Here is a 7,241-nt window from a genome sequence, read left to right on the forward strand (position 1 = left end):
ATAAATTTTAAGTTTGGCTCGTAATACGATCAAGTTTCATGAACTTGAAGACATATTTGCAGTTTCATGAACTGCAAGACATATTTCAAAATGAAAACTTCAGTTTGAAGTCCTGAAAAGAGACCAGAACTGTGAGGTAGAATTATTGAGAGTTAGTAGTACATGCGTAGGAAACTCTGGCAGTCTTGTGGTTAAAGAGTTGTGCTGCCAACTCAAAGACAAGAGGTTCAAATCTATTAGCTGCTCTGTGGAGGAAAAAAATGGAATACATTTTCCATGTGATTTACAGCCTCTGAAAATCCTTGGGAAGGTCAGTTATGCGTCGCCTCTGACTTGATGGGCTACAGCAACACCAGTATATAAGTAAATGAGATTTGCCAGAAAGGAGAAAGAAAAGAAAAAAACAAACAAACAAATCCCCATGAAAGATGTAAGCCTGTCTAACCAGCACTGATATGAAGTGTGGAATCACCTTACAAAACCCCATTTGACTTTTGTTCTCAGTTCTAAGAACTGGGGTCAATGAATGAGGCTGTCAAGACGAAGAGGGACTGACTAGGGGCTGTAAACTGATTAGGATTCATGAGACATGATATAATATGTTGTTATGTGCCATCGAATCGCTTGCAGTTCATAGTGACCCTATGTACAACATCCCTAAACTCTGCTCTGTCCTGTGCCAATTGCACCATCTCTGATACACCCATCCCGATTACCCCAGTCACTGACTCAATCCACCTCATAGGGGGCCTTTCCCTAGTCAAAAGGTGAGGGTGATAAGACTTCTGAATATGAAACTTCAAACCAGCTTCCAGGTTGGTTACGATTGCTGGAAACTATAGCATGTTCCTCTTTTGAATTTCTGTCTCTTTAATTGTAAATTTTTTGTTTATAGTAAAGTTGAGTTTGTTAGTATGGTATAGACTCTGTGAAGTTCACTTCTAGTGAATTAACAAACCCCAGGAAAGCGAGGGGCTGGTACCTGTGTGTTGCATGGTATAAAAGTAGTGTCTTTTTCTTTTTTAAATAATTTTTATCTCATACTGGTTTGCATACAAAATTCACATAGATTATGTTTTATTTATATGTATATATTGTGTTTTATGTCTTCCACTATTCACTTTCTGTTTCATGGTGTCATTCCCATACATTGTGTTTTATAAAATTAATCACCATTGATTCATGCCCACCATTACTGCACATTATCAGGTCTCCACTGAATCCTTCCTATTTCCTTCTACCCACATAACTTATCCCTCTGCCCACATAATTCTGAAACTTCAGAATTCAGACCCCCCTCATCCACCTCTTCCCCCTTTGGACTTTTGTATACATCTCACTAGTAATCCTTCTATTTTTACAATAATGGCCTTATGCAGTATTTGTCCTTACGAAACTAAGTTAGTTCACTGAGCATAATTCTCTCCAACCTCTACCATGTTATATATTTTTAAAAATCATTGCTCCTATGATAGCATATTATGACTATCACAGGAATCCAGAATTAAGGTTGCATAATGGGGTACATTTGGGGAAGGGGTGATGATGGGGGGCAGGGTCGGGGTTGCGGGCATTATATACCAATGAAGAAGTTTATCTTTTGCTTTTCAAAGAGAGGAGCAAACGGGGGGGGGGAGCGGGGGGTAAAGAAAAAAGTGCAACAATAAATGAATGAAAATCCAAAATCTCTGTAAATGTTCATTAAAATTAATAAAACAAAATTTTTAAAAAATCATTGCTCCTGAGTGTTGTATAGTATTGCATTGTATGAATATACCACAATTTCTCAATCCATTGTCTCATATGCTGTTGGTGGGATTGTAAAATGGTACAACCACTCTGGAAGGCAGTTTGCTGTTTCCTCAAAAAACTGAACATAGAAATTCTATATGACCCAGCTATTCCATTGCTCAGAATATACGTCAAGGAAAACATAACTGAGACACAAATGGAGGGTTGTACACCAATCTTCATAGCAGCGTTATCCATAATAGCAATAAAATAGACACAATATTGAGAAAAGTGATTTTTTTTAAATTTTTTTAGTGTATTAACTCTGATTCACCTCTGGCTATTATTATTATGTTCTACTGTGTTAAAACCAACTCAGAGCTGACCTTTGGCAGGTTTTCAGAGACTGAATTGTATGGAAGGAGATTGCTCATTTTTCTCCTGTGGAGAAATTGGTGGATTTGAACCACCTGTGTTTTGGATGACAGCACAACTTCTTACCTAACAGTCCACCAGAGCTACCTCAGCTTTGAGTGACTAGGGCCCAAAACATCATGTACTATGAGAGTGGCTGGTAATAAGAATGGAGAAGTGGGGAAGTGAAGCCTAAGTCTATTTCCACACCTGGGAAACTGTTTTCATGCTGATTCTCACCACACAGTTAGCAAGGAAAGTGCCCATGTTTTACAGTTCGTCAGTAGAAGTAGGGCTGGTAAGTAAGCTCAGACTCAGCTGTGGAGTTGTTGCTTACTCAAAGTGACCAGGAACTGGGTTTCTGAGGCTGTAAATCATAATGGGGTGGAGACTATCTTTCTCCTGCTGAGAAAGGGTGGATTAACATTGCCATGACTTTTTGGTTAGCAGTGCAGCACCCTATACTAGACGAAATCACCACACCTCCATAGTAAGTAAAAGTGATTTGTTGCTGTTGTTGTTATTGTTGTTATTGGTTGCCATCAAGTCAAGCACAACTTATAGTGACCCTATGAACAAAATACCTGAACTCTGTTCTATCCTGCATTATCCTCACACTTCCTGACACACAATAGTCTATTGCAGTAGTTACCGTATCTATCCACCTGCTCAAGGGTCTTCCTCTCCTTTGCTAGCCCTCCATCCTTCCAAACCTTATGTTCTTCTCCAAGGAATAGCCCCTCCTAGCAACATGTCCACAGTATTTGAGATGAAGCCTCATCATTCTTGACTCCAGACAGCACCTCATGACATATACATTGTTCTCTTGGCCACGCACGGAATGTTCAATGATCTCCAACACCACAGCTCAAGGGTGTCAATTCTTTTTCTGTCATCCTTTTTCAGCTCTCAGATGCATAACAAGTAATTGGAAAGACCGGCCCAGATCAGATGCACCTTAGTCTTCAAACGGACATCTTTGCTCCTCAATAATTTGAAAAGGTACTTAACTGCATAGTTTCCCAGTGCAATGTGCCTCTTTATTTCCTGACTGCTGATGTTAACGGTGTTAATTGTGGATCAAAGAAAAATGAAGATATTCAGAGTTTCAGTTTCCTCTCCATCTATCATGACACTACCTATTGGTCCAGTGGTAAGAATCTTGGTTTCCCTGACATTGAGACGCAATTCATACCAAAGGCTGTATTCCTTGATCTTCTGGAACAAGAGCTTTAAGTCCTTCTCATTTTCAGCAGGCAAAGTTGTGTCATCTGCATAATGCAAGTTATTGATAAGTCTTCATCCAATACTGATACCACACTCCTATTCATAGAGTCAAACTTCTTGGATAATTTGCCCAGCACACAGATTGAACAGGTATGGAGAGAGAATACAATGCTGCCACACTCCCTTTCCAATTCCAAACCATGCAGTGCTTCCCTGCTCTCTTCACATAACAGCCTCCTGGGTCCAGGCATAGGGTCCCAGTGCTCTGGGATTCCCATTCTTCTCAATGTCAGCCACAACTTGTAATGATCCACACAAATGCTTTTTCATAGTCAATAAAGCACATATAGGCATTCTTCTGGTATTCCTTACTTTCTGCCAGGATCCATTTGACATCAGCAATGATATTCCTGGTTCCATGGTCTCTCCTAAATCCTGTTTGAACTTCTGGCAGTTCCCTATCTATGTACTGTTCCAGCTGTTTTTGGATGATCTTCAGCAGTACTTTGCTTGCATGTGATATCAATGATATTGTTTGTGGTAGAAGTAAAGAAAGAAAAGTATAGAGTATTAGTTTAGAAGAAAGAAGGAAATTTTCATAAGAGATAGAGTTATTAGCATTATAGAATCAGAACTGATTTGATGGTGGTGAAGTTAGCCCGCTAGTTGAGACAAGCAGGAGTCCATCCACTACCTAAACAACATGCCTCCGGAAACTCTATGAACTTTGATAAATGTTGATAGTTGTAAAGGGGCTTTAGACCTTTTATTCATAGGGTCGCTATGATTCATGCTCAACTTGAAGGCAATTAACAACAACAATAACAACAATTCACTCTTATCCAGTTTTTAGAAGTGTGATGATTTCTTGAATTATTTTTATATTTTGGTATTTTGTGATCTTTGGGTTTTTTGTTTGTTTACATTACTGTGTAGTTTAACATACTTGGACCTTAGTATATTTGAATAGCAACGAGTTTCAAAGTTTCAAATTTATTTTTATAGAAAACAATTGCTCCCCCTCCACCTACTTGTGGCTAGGGGCAAAGATCCTGATGACACATAATTGAAAAGACCAGCTAAGAATTATTGAAAATATGTCCTGTTGACAGAATTAATGCTGAAGGTCACTATGAATATGACCAGTGAGGCCTTTCAAATTGACAATAATAAAACATCTTTCCAGTCTTGTAAAGGTACAACAAACTGAAGAGATTAGATGCTTAAAGACAGCAAAAGTTGTTTTCTCTTAAGTAATAAATTTCATTGCCTCCAACATCTCACAGAATGTGATTTCATACCTCTATTTTCTATAAAATATGTAATTGGTTTTATGATCATTTTATACTCTTTTATTCCTTTTATAAGGATCCTTGTAATAAATTTCAGTATGTTATGTATAAGGTGAAATGACAATGCAATATAATAATTCTTTCTGTTTATATCTAAACATTTATGTGTATGAGTTTATGTAAATAAAGCCTTGTGGACACAGACCATCTAGACTAAAGAACAATTCAAATTCCGTGTCTTAGGGAGACAGCACATTTCTATTCTTCTCAAAGATGGATATCAAGATTCCTATGACCAATATGTAAGCCTTACAATAAACAATGATGATAAGGAAAAAGGTCTTGGGGCCCTGTCTTTCAACCTTTAAGGATCAAGATGTGTCTTCATACTTATCCATTCAAAGAAGATATAAGATATTGAGGGTCTGTAATCCAGAGAGATTCATCAGCTTTAGTATCAGCTTGAGATGTTTGCTTAAATAAATCAATCTATATTTCAAATAAACAGTAAAATGGGAATAATTACACTTCAAAAAACTATGTAACCACAGCTCTAATTTAGTCGTTTGCATTGTCCTGTAGGGAGGTCTGGAGGCCTAATCCATTGCTCTGCTTACTGCCTTTATGGTGGTTCAAATCCACTAGCAGCTTCACAAGAGCATCATAAGTGATTTTCAGCCTCAGCAACTCAGTGGAGGGTCCGTTATGAGTCAGTTCTGACCGGGTGGAAGTGTTTTTATCTTTTAAAATAGGTTCTTTAAGTAGCTTTGGTGGAGTAATGATAGAGTGCTCTGTTGCAAGAAGGAAGGAGAAAAAGCCATTATGGTTCCTGTAGAGACTATAGCCTAGAAAACCCTGCATGACAGTTCTGCTGTGTTTCTTTCATATGCCACCGTGAGTTAGAATTGACCAGAAGACAAAAAGCACAAGATAGTGCTTTTTCATTTATTTATATATCTCTACATTTATTAAGCCATCAATCATGCTGTTATTATTTTAGAGTGAATTGTAGACATCAGTGTATTTCTCCCTAAATATTTTGATACTGTGTTATTATTTTACATAAAATTTCCAAACAGTAAAATGCACAAATCTTATCAATACATTTACTGAGCTTTAACTAATACATATCTTTGTGCAAACCAAACGTACATCAACATAGGAAACACAGCTACTGCACCAGAAAACTTCCTCTTAGCACTCCCCAGACAAATCCAAATCCCATCTTTCAGAGGAAAATAGTCTTTTTTTCTCCCACTGAGATCATTGGGTATCTACAAAAGCACCACATAAAATGTTTTGTATCTTGCTCTTTTCTCGTACTACATTGTTTTTAAGATCCATACAAGTGTTTTAACGTATTGGTGGTTGTTGTTATTATGTACAGTCAGGTCTAACCAATACATACCTGACTCTCCAGTGGGTTTTCAGAAGCAATTTAATCACCTGAAGAGAGATTGCCCATCTTTCTCCCATGGAGTAGGTAGTGGATTTGAACTGTGTGCCTTTGGGATTGAAGTGCAGTGTTTCATTCTTTTTTGTGAGTACTGTATTATATACATACACAAAAGCTTGCTCTTTAATTTTCTTTTTAGTGGCTCTTTGTATTTTTCAACTTAGGGATATTATGAATAAGATTTCTCTGAACCTTTTTACACAGATTATCTGGAAACACATGTTGTTGTTGTTGTTATGTGCCATTGAGTTGCCTATAACTCATAGCAACCCTATGTACAAGAGCAGACCCTTGTCTGAGATGGGATTGCTAAATGTTGTTTTTTTCCCCCCTAATCAATAGGTTTTCTTTTCACTCTGTTGGAAGAAGTTTTTTTATTTATTTAATTTTTTTATTTTTTCTACAGAGGTTATGGATTTCCATTCATTCATTGCCACAATTTTCTCCCTGCCCACCCCTCCCCACCAGCTCGCTTCCCCCTCCAAAGAGAGAGAAAAAAATAAATTCCTTCATTAGTATACAATTCCCACGTCCCTTCCCCCCATCCCCCACCCCGAGGACACTTCTCTATGCAACCTTAATTCTGGATTCCTGTGCTAACCATAATACTGAATCATAGATTACTTCTAATCTGTTCTTTCCCTCATCTGTTTCAATACAATATACATAATTTATCCATTTTTTTCTGTCATACCCCCACCCTGATGTCAGACTCATTCTACAACAGTGGCACCATGCAGTATTTGTCCCTTTGTGACTGAAATACTTCACTCTGGAAGAAGTTTTTAATGTACACAGGGGATTAATCTTTAGGAAGACCCATTCATTAATTTTATTCTCTCCTGGTTCTGTATTTCCAGCTGAATTTGTCAGCCTCTTTAAGCCATGGGCTAGGCCTTCTCAGTTGGCCCCCATTGTTTCTTATGATCTCTATGGTTTTGGGTTTTAAAATTAGGTCTCTGATCCACCTTGAGTTAATTTTTGCATAGTGAGAGATGTTGATCCTGCTTCTGCTGTCTGCAGATTGTATTCCCGGTTTTTGCCAGTACCATTTGTTGTAGAGGTTCATTTGATAGGTTTTGTTTCCTTGTCAAACATAGTTGACAATAGATGTATGGATT

Source organism: Elephantulus edwardii, unplaced genomic scaffold (genome assembly GCF_000299155.1).
Source record: "Elephantulus edwardii isolate Elephantulus edwardi_28Jun2011 unplaced genomic scaffold, EleEdw1.0 scaffold00053, whole genome shotgun sequence".
Taxonomy (NCBI): domain Eukaryota; kingdom Metazoa; phylum Chordata; class Mammalia; order Macroscelidea; family Macroscelididae; genus Elephantulus; species Elephantulus edwardii.